Here is a 13,228-nt window from a genome sequence, read left to right on the forward strand (position 1 = left end):
TAGGCAAAGTGAAATAAATTCGCCGCACCGACACGTCAAGTAGTCCGCCCGCCCGAGCGCCGCCACGGGCCCCCGCCGCCGCCCCGTGCCCCCGTGGGGTCCCCCGCGCCTCCCGCCAGCCACGGGCTCACACGCAGGGGCGCGGGGCGGCCGGGGCCCGGTGCGGTCCAGCTCCGCCCGGCCCCCGCCCGCCTGCCCGTTCTCCCTCGTCCCCGCTTCCCCAGCCCCAGTCCCTCTCGCCCGGCTCTCGGGAGCGGCGGGGGCGCGCACGGCGGCGGCGGCGGGCCGGCGGGGCCGCGCGGCGGGCTCCCGCGCGGGCGAGTGTGTCTGGGCCTGGGCGGAGGGATCCCCGGGCTGAGGCGGCGGAGGTGCTGCGGCCCGGGGCCGGGTGGTGAATGGGCTGGTGGTGCTCGCTGCTGCTGCTGAGAGGAGGAGGAGGAGGATGAAGAGTTGGGCTTGTTTGTCTCCCACAGTTTCTCTCCTGCTGCTCTGATTCCTCCCTCCCCATTCCGGCCCTGGGCCTGTGTGTGTCTCTCCTGGAGGAGGAGGAGGCTCCAGTTCCTCCCCCCCACCCCCTCCTCCCCACCCCCCCTTGCCTGGGGAAGAGGAGGAAAGAAACAGCCCAGAGAGAGAGAGAGAGAAAGAGAGAGAGAGAGAGAAGAGAGAGAGAGAGAGAGAGAGAGAGAGAGAGAGAGAGAGAGAGAGAGAGAGAGAGAGAGAGAGGAAGAGGAGAGAGAGTGAGTGAGTGAGTGAGAGCGGAGAGGAGGAGGAGGAGGGAGAAGGGAACAACCTACCATCTTAACACACTAATATCTAAAAAGTGCGAGAGGCCCAGAGCAGCAGCAGAAGCAGCAGCAGCAGCTCCAGCCTCTTCCCTCCCTCCCCATGAAGAAGAGTTCCCTCCTCCTCCTCCTCCTGCTTCTCCTGCTCAGAGTTCCTGCCTCCAGCTGCCAGGGGGGACAGCCAGCCAGCAGCAGGAGGGTGCAGTATCCCAGCTTTTCCATTCTCTCTTTTCCTCACTCTCCTCTCTCTTTTTTTTTTCTTGAGTAGCTCTATTTCCCTTCCCTCCCCCCTCCCTCTGTCTTGTCTCTGGTGTTTGTCTCTGGGAAGGAGCAGGGGCTGCTTGCTTGGAGTTTGTTGTGGGGGGGAGGTAGGGGGAGGGGAGGGGTGTGTGGGAGGGAGGAGGGAAAGGGGGTGTTCTCGTCAGGACCCCTCAGTCAACTTGAGATTTCAGCAATAACTTCCCCTTCGGGGCGGCCCCCTGCGTGCCCTTTTCCTATTCCTCCCCCCCCCCCCAGGAAAAAAAAAGACAATGGGAATACCTCGTCTCCCCCCTTCCTCCCCTCTGCCCTCCACCCCTCCCTAGGATAGATTGGAAGTAAGTTTATGATCAGCCTCGGGAGCCTGGGCGCTGAGTGCAGGGCCGGAGCGGGTGACAGGGGCGGCGCGTCGGGGGTGGCGGCGAGGGGGCGACACAGCGTCCCGGCGGGGGGTCGAGCTGGGGGGGGCGCGGGCCGAGGCCCCCCCGCGAGTGCCTGCGGCCGGGGGATGGCCGCCTGGGCCCCTTCCCCACCCCCACACCCCGGGATGCTGTCGGGGGGAAGTTTTTATTATGGTTATTTAATTTAAAATTTTTAAAAATTTTTTTGGAAAACCATCTTGTTTGGTGACTGAGAGATCTGGTTTAAAAAAAAAAGAAAAAGCTGCGGCTGCTGACGCTGCCGGGCCCGAGTGTGTGTGAGTGTGTGTTGGTGCATTTGTCTTGGGTGGCCGGAGCAGCGTTGGGGAAATTCCGCTTATTCTTCTTCTTCTGCAACTTGTTATTCCGAGGAGTCCGCCTGCACCCCTCACCCCGGGGCGGCCCTCCCGCCGTCGCCGCCGGCCCGCCGCCCCGGGACCCCGCGCGGGCCGGGGACTCATAGGCCCCTCAGAGAGGGGCCGCGGCCGCCCCTCCCCCCGGGCCGCGGGGGGAGGGGCGCGCGGAGTGGGACTCTTTCCGTTTGGTCCAGCCCCGCGGTGCACGCAGTTCCCAACACTTCTCGTCATCCTCTCTCTGCTCTCTTTATTCTGCTGAGCGGTGCTGTTAGGATTTCTTTCTCTCTTTTTCCCCCCTACCTCCTCCTCCTCTCTTGACCACGCTCGCAATGGTGGGTAGCTGCAAGGTGGCCCTGACAGGGGAGGGGTTTGATGTGGACATTGGGGCACCGGGCGAGAAAGGTCTCCTTTCAACTTTGTCTTGTGGCTTGCACCCCGGGAGGAGGCCACATGCCGATTGTGGGGTGTAGATGTGCTGGGAGTGATTTCTAAGTAGTTTAGTTGTTGAGATAGGGTACGGCGGCTAATGGTAGGCAGGTTTTGTTTTCATGGGTGAATCCGGTGTCATCATATTCCGGTCATATGTTGAAATATTCTTTGTTTAGGTCTTGAAGTAGAGGATCTCCCTCTGCACGTCCACATTGTGTTGTTTTTGAATGATGTCTTCGGGAGTGTGGATTTCTAGAATCTCAAATGTGATTTTTAAGGTTTCGGCATGTGTGGGCCTCAGCACTGGCCTTGACAGTGAACTTTGTGGCTTTTTTTTTTTTTAACTTCTAAGATTTTACTCCATAGCTGGGATGCTAGTTATGCTTGATGGTAGTATCAGGAATGTAGAGTCTTGAGCTGAGGAAGTTAGAGAGGGAAGGGCATTTATTTATTAATAATTGATAACTCAATGTTAGAATCAGATTCATTTGCACTGGTTGAAGGTTTTTTCCTCCCTTTTTCCTTTAAAGCAGTTGTGCACTCTAGGAAGGAAGCCTTTTGGCAGACACTCTTTATGGTGGCTTTTTGGGGGCATGAAGGGGGGTATCGCCTTTTACAGAGATCTCTTCAGCATCATCTGTAGCTTTATCGAGGGCCTCTTCGGGGGGGCGGGCTCAAATTGAGGCTAAGAAGTGTAAGGCTACTTTTTGTTCCTTGTTTACATTTCATGTCTCTCTTTGGGGCAGTGGAAATAAATAGGTCAGCCCCCTCCCCCTTTTCAAAGTTTTACCATCTACTTGGTTTACAGCCTTGTAGGAAAGCCTTACTGAGATTTTCCTGGGAATACTGTTACTCATTTTAATTTCGGTAAGTTCCTTTCTATTTTCTTCTCTCTTCACTTGTGTATCTGTTGTGAGCTTAACTCTAGCTTACTGAGGGCCATTTTACATGTCTTAGAGTACATTTAAAAAAATTCAGGACATGTTTTGGTGGCAGAGAAGAATGTTGAGTGTAGTAATGTACATGTTTATTAAACTTTAAGTACTCAACTCCTCAGTATGTGTACTGCCATCCTTAACGTGAAGACTCTGGGAATAGTGCAGGACATTTTGAAAGCACAAGCCTCTGACTGAAGCTACCCCAGGGGCTTTGAGACTTCCGATGTCAGACACAACAATGTGCCCCTTTTGACCGGCGTTATGTGCTTGCCTGTTCTGAAAATCTTTCTCTTTTCTTTTTTCTTAAGTGCTATTGAAGACATTTTCAACTTGAGATTTTAGTTGGCTTCACATTATTAAAGTGCTCAGACTTCGGACCCAGGCAAATCCGTAAAGAGCTGGGAGAATAACACACTGAAAAGACACCTGCTGGGGCCATACTTTATTTTACAGGGATGTAAGTCATGGATGGGCCGCTATTTATTTCCTTTGGCTTTCATTGGCCAACGCTTGTTCCTGTTCCGTTTTCTGGAAGGAGCTGCTTCAGAAACATCCTTGTGTTTACACAAAGATTTCTGGTGCTATCCAGTAGGAGGCGCTACAAAAGTCAAAGGCAATCTCTAATTTTAAGGGTCTTGCTACTTACTGAAAGTCCCTTAGCTTATGAACAACAGGAGTAAAAGTCTGTTCTAAAATACTATTAATAAATAACCTTTGTTATTTGAAGTTGGCTTTTTACCTGCCTATTATACTATGCAGAATAAGTTTATTATTGTGGATGCTGGGGTTAAGAGTAGGGTGCTGTTAGGATTATTTTCTTTCAAAGGGGAGTTTTGGTATTTATATGTGGAGTGTAAAACATAATTTGAAAAAAATCCTTTCAAGTTGCAGTAAGCAAAAATAAGTGGCATGATGTGGGTCTTTAGGTCTTATAAGTATGATATTAGTATAAATAGGATATACAGACATTGTTGAAAAAAAATGGATATTGTGTGGGGAAAGAATCATTTTTCTTGGGTTTTTTCCTCCCTCTCCCTGAATCTATGGACAGTAATTCTAATCTAGATGCCTTCTTAGACATTCAAGTTTATAGATACAGTTGCTATATATAATATAAATATATATATTGGCGTTTTGTTTGTTTGTTTGTTGTTTGTTGTTTTTTGAGACAGGGTTTCTCTGTAGCCTGTCCTGGAATTCACTCTGTAGACCAGACTGGCCTCGAACTCACAGAGATCCTCCTGTCTCTGCCTCTCGAATGCTGGGGATTAAAGGCATGCCACCACCGCCTGCTACAGTTGCTATATTTAAGCTGGCCTTCAAAGACTGATTTTTTTTTTTAAACTATATGTGAAATTAAGTTGCGTGCTCTGTAATTCCAGTACTTGGCCTGTAATCCTAGTAGGCTTTTAAGCGGGCACTTTAAAAGTCAATGGCAGCCTGGCCTATATTATAAGACTTTGTCTCAAGAAAAATAAACCTGAAGAAAAGTTACACCTGTGGGAGTATATCTTTGTTGGCATGTCTATTAGTAACTTTTAACAATGTCTGCAGAAGGATAAAAGTAGCTACTTTAACATTTTCCTGGTATTCACAGTACATGGTCTTTTGAAATTCTTAGTGTTAGATGAATTGAGTCAAAATAAGCTACTGTGATTGCTTGTAAAGTTTTGTATCAAAGTTTTGAAACTTAGAAACACATAGAAAATTTGATGGACCTGCTTTCAGTTTTGTACCTGTATTATTGTATTTTTTTTTTCAGCAAGATCAAATTAAATAGTACATGTGAAAGTTCTTTGTAAATTGTCAGAAGCCATGTAGACATTGTTGATGAGCTAGATAACAGATTCAGATACAAGCAAAATTCTGCTTTAAAATGCTAAGTTCTTCCGTATCAGTTAGGGAATTAATGCATTAAAAGTACATGCTAGATATTATGTATTTTGTTTTTAAACTATTGCCCTGTTGGCGATGGTGGCACATGCCTTTAATCCCAGCACTTGGGAGGCAGAGGCAGGTGGATCTCTGTGAGTTTTGAGGCCAGCCTGGTCCATAAGAGCTAGTTCCAGGACAGGCTTCAAAGCTACAGAGAAACCCTGTCTCGAAAAACCAAAAAAAAAAAAAAAAAAAAAAAAATTGCACTGTTACCCAAATCTCTGCTACACTTTTGAAGCTTTGTTTGAAAAAGAATGCCTGTGAGATGGTGCGTAGGACTTTAATCCCAGCACTAAGAGAGGCAGAGACAGGCCGATCTCTGTGAGTTCAAGGCCAGCTTGGTCTACAGAGTGAGTCCCAGAACAGAAACCCTGTCTTGAAAACCCAAAACATAAAAAAAAAAGAAAGAAAGGAAAAAAATGCTGCTTAGGCAGTTTTCCATAATTAAACAACATCACTTTTTCCTTTTGAAGACAGTATGAAATGTATGTCTCCTATTAAAAGTTTTCTTCCTTTTTCTCTTGTGTGGTAGTAATTGACTTTAGTGAATATTTAAGTTCCTGGACTCTTTGTAGACTTTGATTAATACACAGAGTAACAGATGTCCTGCTGAAGTTTTGACTGACTAACTCTCTGAAAAGTGCTTACTTGTTTCCTAGTGAAATGGGCATTGCTGTGTATTAGTGTTACCTAAATATATATGCTGTTTTTGTTTTCTCCTTTTAGAAGGTTATATGAGGAGATGACTACTCAGTTCTAGAGGCTTAAATGCTTGTGTGTGTGTGTGTGTGTGTGTGTGTGTGTGTGTGTGTGTGTGTAAAAATAACCAAAAAGTGTCTTTCTTCATAGACTCTGCTTACAAATTTGGAATAATAAATGACAAGTAGGGTTAATTGGGAATCCTTGTGTTTAGGAGTGTAGTGTTCTGAATTTTATAAATGAAATAGCCCAAGTTAGAAAGTAAATAATAAAAACGTGCTTTTGGGAAGGGCGGGAAAAGCATTAAACTGTTTAGATTACAAGGAAACCTCTCATGATGGTGGTAGCTTTTTATGCCATGGTGAACACTGAGGTTATTATTTAGTGAAGAAATTCTTATGTTAAAGTTACATCAGTGTACTTTTAAATTTTGTATACTTAGTGTTTTATTGCTAAAGGATTTTATGTTTAAGTTTTAGGTTTCTGACCTTTGCTAGAATTCCTTCATGTGTCTATTCAGATAGATGAAACATTTGAATTTTCATGTTGTTTTGTGCTGTGACTTTTTTTGTACCTAAGTCATCTTTAGAAGCATAGCAATATGTCTTGATCATATTACGTATATCAAGTGTATATTTTTGGCACTTTGGGATTTATCTTTAAGCGGTAGTTTGTTAATATGCATCAAACTTACTATAGATAATTATTTCTTAAAGGATTTATTTATTGTTATTTATGTGTATGTATGAGTGCCTGGTGCTGGAAGAGGCCAGAAGAGGTGTCAGATCCCTTGGTGCTAGAGTTATGAGCAGCTGTGGGTGCTGGGAACTGAACCTAGATACTCTGTAAGAACAGAACTAGTGCTCTTCCTTCTGATCCGTCTTCCCCCAGATAATTATTCTAAAGAGCATAGTTTCTTCTTTGTATGCTCTCACGTTCTATAGACTTTTAGACAATTCTTTGAATAGTTATCTGAAACAATGTTGGAATAGTCTTTTTTCTTTCTTTTTGAGGTGAGGTCTTGCTAAGGAGCCCAGGCTGGCCTAGAATTTGCGGTAATCCTTGTGCTTCAGCTCCCTAAGTGCTGGGTTTGCGGGGATGAGTTACCATGCCCGTCTTGGGATAGGCTTTTAAGGACAACTTTCCCACCTGGCTGTGGGTTAGCGGTGAGCTTTCCCATGTAGACTCTGGGCTTCACTCGTCCTTGCAGCCTTGTGGGAATAATTTTCATTCACAGACTCTGGCATTTTGAATCTATACCCTTGCTTCTCCTCCCAATACTCTGCAAGTCCCTCTCCTCTATTCCTCTTACTTTTATTCATTAAAAAAAAAAAAGAGTTCATGTACAGTCTCAGAAAACTCTTACTGTATATTGGATCCAGTAATGTGTAGGTGGAAGGGGTGGGGCCTAATAGTTTTATTTTGACGCTCTTTGTGGGCCTCAGGGAAAAACATAACTCAGACACAGGCCAAAAAGATGGGTTTTGTTTTATTGTTTTGGCTGCATTGAAAATACAAACTGTCAGTGCTTGAGGAACAGGAGCAGCAGAAAGGCATTGATTTTACTTCTCTGCTGCAGCTCCAGTGTTGTTAGCCATATGCATTTCTACAGTGGTATGCTTACAAATCAGAAAGCACTGATTTCTCTCCTTTTTAACATGTAAGTCAGTACCCTAAACTTCAGGGTAATAACAATAATTTCATGATAAAAGTGGGTGAGAGTAACCATGGCAACTGCTGTGTCTGGCCTTATGGACAGTCTTCAAGTACTTTAGTAGCCTGTCACTTTTATGGTGAAATGGGTTAGCACACACTGCAGGTGACTTTTAGCTGGATTGTGTTCATCTGTGCCAGCTTATCTCTCCTTGTTAGTTTCTTGGACTGTATTCCACAGCATCTTTGTGAAGGTACCGTTGCCTGAAAATAACCCACCACCTGTGGTAGCCTCTTGCTGTAGACTGCACTTTTTCTCAGCTGCTTTTCAGAGAGTCTTGGAGAATAGGGTGCCCGTAGGAACCGTATATACATAAACTGCAGTTCAGATTTGCCAGCTTCGCTTTGGACATGTTATTAGTAGCTTACACAGACTTTTGTATTTTTGAAGGAAATCTGTGAATGAGAGAATTAGGCCTTCAGTTGTTTTTTTTTTCTAAGAATTTTGTACAGAAATGTGTCTATAGAATTAGAGGTGATGAGTGGTGGGTATAACTGTTAAGTAAGGGTTTGACAAAAGAAGAACTTGGATATTTTGTTGTGAGGGTGTGTATGCATATTACTGTAAGAATACTTTCCTAGTGGGCAGTCCCAGAGTATAAGAAATGCTTGGTTTGAATTTCTTGAAAAATTTCAAGAAAAATTATTTAAAAATATATCTTGAATAATTGTTAAAAGAGACACTGTACAACCAAAGCTGCTTCTGTGGGGAGGGGGAGAGATGATAAGAATGTTGCAACTGATCCAACAAAACTTATTTTAAAAAGTTTAAATTGCATTTCTATCATACGAATTATTTTTAAAACATTTTGTGCATATAAGATTTTTCTAGTGGGAAATATTAATGCTAATCAATTAATACTTTCTCTAGTATGTGCTAGAGAAGCAGTACCAGAGCAAAGAATAAACAAATCTGGTCATTGATTAGACCCTGAAAATAAGACCTAATCAGATTGCGCTTTATAGTTCAGTCTTTCCTGAAACTTGTTATGAAAAGCTGGTTTGCTTACTACAAATCCCAGGGTGCACTGCAGCTTTTTCTTAACTTCATGTTAGAGCATTGCATGCTGGGGCTTGTAGTTGGTTTAGCTAGCACCGAGAACTCTTCTTTCTTGCTTACTCCATTTTATACATAGGTCTCTAAGCATCTAAGAACTTTTTTTTTAAAAGAAAATTCACTAATTAATAAAATCATAATTATTCTGCTTCTGGAATTCTAGAGTCATTCTTCATAAACAGCTAGTGTTCTGGTTTATCGCAGTGCTTTTATTGGCTTCTATAAGATTTAAATGCAAAATAACCTATTCCAAACTTGGAAATTTTAAGTGGTTTCTGTGCGTGTGGTGGAATAGGTTACAACAGAAGTCTGGTGTCATTGCTCTCCAGTGTGGGCAGTAGAAGCCTCTTTGACAGGCCTGACACACATGCTAATCCTTTTGCCCCATTGGGGACAGTTATTCAGCTGTTATTTTGGGCAGAGGGATTTTTATACCAGTGTTTAAATTCAGAGTTCTGTGTTGCTTCTCTAATAATTGTCAGTACCTTTTAACTGGGAGAACATTTTCTGAAAATAAATGATTCAATATAATTGAAATATTTCATTTTATTTTTAAAACAGAATCTTGCAGTATAGTCCAGGCTGGCCTTGAACTCACAGTCTTGTTACTCCAACTCCCCCCCCCCCCCCACTTAGTTTTGAGAGAGGCTCTCACTCTAGCTCTGCCTTGTGATCTTGCTGCCCCTGCTCTGGAGTCCTGGTTTTACAGGCTTGCTCTACTCCACCCTGCTCCACGTAGATGGAGTACTAGAAGATGCAGCCTGAAAGGGAGAGAAAAAGGGAAGCTTCTTTGTAGAGTTTAAATTTTCATTTATAAGATTTCAAAACTTTTTTTTGTAAGTATCTTATTATCTCTTCGAGGGCCGTTGCAGGGATTGGGTGCAGAAGGCCACTTAGTGTAGTGCTTGGCATACAGTCAAGGCTCAGGAAATGCTTAGAGTTAGCAGCAGCCATTTGTATTACACCTTTTTACTTCTTTTTATGTTGCAATTTGTTTAGAAGTCCAGGTGGTTTTTAAAGGCCCTGGGATTCTGGCTTATGGTAACAGTGTGGCTTAGAACGATTCTGCTGTGCATTAAGTGGCTGTGTGCCTCAGTTTCTACCTAAAAGACACATGCCCAGAACAGGACAAATGAGCCAGGAATAGGGTATTGGCAGGATTCAGTTATACTGTTAGAATATTCAAATAACTGATAAATAAAAACAAGGATTCTGCAGCCGGGCAGTGGTGGTGTATGCCTTTAATCCCAGCAGAGGCTATTAGATCTCTGTGAGTTCGAGACCAGCCTGGTTTACAGCGTGAGTTTAAAAAAAAAAAAAGATTCTCCAAGAAATACTGGAGTGAGTGCAACCTTGGGAAAATCCTATTGTGTATCGAAGCACACACCTCTGAATGCAGTGTCAGGGATTGATATAGAGGAGGCATGGAGGCATTGAACTGCCCCTACTCCTTATAAAATGTCATTTTAAGTCTGGGTTGTACTTTAAATGTAGGTTCAAAAGAATTTACATTTTAAGTGCTTACATTCTCCCCAACCCTCTGTTTTAAGGTACTGATGAGAAAAGGATGTTTCAGGTGGGACAGGGGTACTTAGAAATATTGAAAGATATAAACATAAATTTTCCAGTGTTTGTGCCTTAGTTGGGATGTGGAAGCATCAGGTAATTGTCTTTCTACCTGTGTAACTTGTATCCATTCCCTAACGTGGGCTTCTTAGCACAGTATCATAGACTACTGCTGAACTATTTACTGAAACTATTCCTTAGTAGTATCAAAGTATCAGTTGATTCTAATACTAACCTTGCCCTCCCATAGGAGGGTAAGATTTTTTAGAAGTGTCAAAAATAGATGGAATCTGGCTGGATATGCTTCTATAATTGTTTTGTTTCTTTTCTATTACTTTTTTTTTTGTTTTTCTGAGACAGGGTTTCTCTGTAGCTTTGTTGCCTGTCCCGGAACTAGCTCTGTAGACCAGACTGCCTCGAACTCCCAGAGATGCGCCTGCCTCTGCCTCCCGAGTGCTGGGATTAAAGGCATGCGCCACCACCGCCCGGCTATTTGTTTTTAAGTTAATATTAAAGTGAATAAAGTCAGCAGTTGCAAAAAATTGACTACAAATGACTAATGATAGAAAATAATCATGCTTCATGAATTCTCCTCTAAATGCTGCAGCTTGCTTCCAGGCCTCTATTTCATCTTTGAGCCCCTGCTCTTAAGGGTACAGAATGTTGTCCAAACTGTATTTTCCACAGATGCTTAGGAAATGAATTACTAAAGAAGTTTGTAATGTACTGAATGGCCCCAAAATGCTGGATCATCTTAAGACTGCTGTGTATGTGGTGATGGCTGAGTTGTGGTGACTGCGTAGGAAACACTGGGATGGAGTGGACACTTAGGCATTTAGGGCAGTGGGTGTGGCCTAATGTCTGGGAAGGTTGGCAGTCGACACTTTAGTATAGGCTTTACAAATCTCTTTGGTACATTAATTGTTTACATTCATGATTTTAGTCTTTATGTAATTTATGGACATTTTAGAGCAGTAATAAGAACCCTTTCTTTGCAGAACTACCGTGAAAGTGGCCTCAGTTGGAAAGTCATTAGAGCAGCACGCATGCAGAGAAGAGTAGACGTTCTCCTGGTTCTCACCCTGCTCGTGTCCTGTGCATTGACTTATGTGTATGAGCACACATCTAACAGTGTAATACACTTTTGAAGTTTCTTCTTTCAGAAAGGTGGCCATATAAAAGCCTGCTTAGCTTTGAAAATAAGGTTCTTGTAGAGTTGGGAGCAGGGTTGGGAGAAGAGAAACGGGTAAGACTTAAGTGTTTGATTATAAACCTAATGTCCCAGACTGACTGTTCCCTGCGGGACAGGAAGTATCCTAAGTGTTTTATTTGTAGTCACCATTACTTATAAAACATTTCTTAAAAGTCAATTTAAAGTGACAGTGCTGTTTTCTGGACTGTGTTTAGGAGGCACCATATGAAACTTAGATTTTATAGTTTATTTTGGAAGCCACTTACAAAGATAGCAGTTGTATTTTCAGATGAACCTTCCAGTTCTGTTCTTTTCAAACTGGTAGTCTCTTTTCAAGCACTCGCTCCATATTTACAAAGGAGAGCCTTAAAACCAAGATGATGATCAAGTAATATTTTAAATAATGAACCTCTTTAGCTTAGTGGACAGAAAGAGATGCCGCCTGGGAAATTGTCTTGTGCCTACGTCTTCGTGTGAGTAGTGTTGACTGCCCTACCCTGTCACCTGTGCCCACTCACTCTGTTACCAAATGCTATGTTGATAATGCCACTAATCTTTTAAGATTTTTTTTTAAAAGATAAATTATTTTAGTGCCTTTTGTTTGGACTCTGGTTTGAGTGTTTTAACTTGTTGCTAAGATTATTTGTCATAATTCACCTCAGTAGTTTTTAAACTGGACATTTTATTATAACTAATAAAATGTTTTTCATTATAGTTTTTTTTTTAAAAAAAGAATCTTTCTAACCCTGAAAATACACTCCTTCTTCTCAAGTGCTTTATGCTCCTTTAGACCCACAGCTGGTGAACTGCTGAAGCTTTACCTTAAGACTGGGTTATGACGGTGTCAGTGTTTCAGTAAGCAAAGGCAGGAGTGTTTCTGTCTGTTAGCATTCATAAATATGCTTTCATTTTGAGTGGCTCAGACCACGCCTGAGAGAATATTTTGCTCTTCCTCATCATAGTCTTATAAGCAAAGAGCTCAGGAAATCTCACTGGTTGTGAGGCTGAGGCAAAAACAAGAATTTGAGTTGGTTAATGGCAGAGCCTAATTTTCCATACTTTTCAATTCTTTTCCTGGTCTCCGTGACCCATTGTCTCCACCCTTTTTTAAATCATGGCTCCTGGCAAATGTACAACAACCTGAACTGGTATTTTATATCTTCTGTCAAACATACAGGCGAGTTGAAATTTTAAAAGGCTGAGATTTAAAGTATAATTTGGGGGTGGGCTTTCTAGAGGTACACACCCACTTGTATACTAACTGCTCTGCCCAGGCCTTGTTTTCCTGCAAAAGGGGGTGTAGCCATGGGGACAGCTGGAGGAGAGTTGGTAAAAGGTGTGGGGCTTTAAAATGGAGTGACCTCTTGCAGCTCTTTAGTTTTAAAGAATCAGCCTTTCTTTCTTGTGAAAGCTGAAAGATTGAGAGTAAAGGCCTTAAAAGGTGAGCTTAAAAGACGGAAATATAAGCCTCATTTGCTTTCACCCGAGTTGACCAAAGGGAGGAAAAAGGCTTTCTCCCCTGCTAGTTCCAATCCCATAGAAATGGCAGTGCCTTTATCCTGTTGTTGTTAGGCAGTTTATAGAACGCAGGATAGCTTGGTAAGCGTCTTCTCTGTGCCTGATATGACGTAACATTGTAGAGTATGCAGCATGCATGTTAAGTACAAGTGGTTGTATTTGGCTCGTTGCTGCCGCATTTTTGAGGATGTCTTAGGAAGCAATTATCACAAGCTAGGGTGGATAGCGTGCAAATCATTGAAATCATCATTCCACCAGGACCAAACTTGGTAACTTGAATGATTCTGTTTAGTATTTGTTTACTTCTTCCCCCACCCCCAACACTTCAGAGCAGAATTCTTTTTCTGAAAGGAACAGATGCTGTTA

General features: G+C 43.0%; 1 protein-coding gene across 25 annotated transcripts in view; it reads left to right on the forward strand.

Moving 5' to 3' along the window:
- Nucleotides 1-313: 313 nt before the first annotated feature.
- Nucleotides 314-13,228, forward strand: part of Phf21a (PHD finger protein 21A) — a 177,104-nt gene continuing 164,189 nt past the window's right edge. For 9 of the 25 annotated variants that reach the window (XM_075961433.1, XM_075961439.1, XM_075961421.1 and 6 more), the window contains exon 1: nucleotides 844-981. The gene's annotated coding sequence lies outside the window, so the exon portion shown is untranslated. Of the gene's footprint in view, nucleotides 982-1,998; nucleotides 2,148-2,993; nucleotides 3,112-13,228 lie in introns of those variants that run through there. The other 16 variants (XM_075961423.1, XM_075961446.1, XM_075961429.1 and 13 more) reach the window with 12 other exon arrangements.

The sequence above is a fragment of the Microtus pennsylvanicus genome, chromosome 2 (genome assembly GCF_037038515.1).
Source record: "Microtus pennsylvanicus isolate mMicPen1 chromosome 2, mMicPen1.hap1, whole genome shotgun sequence".
Taxonomy (NCBI): Eukaryota; Metazoa; Chordata; class Mammalia; order Rodentia; family Cricetidae; genus Microtus; species Microtus pennsylvanicus.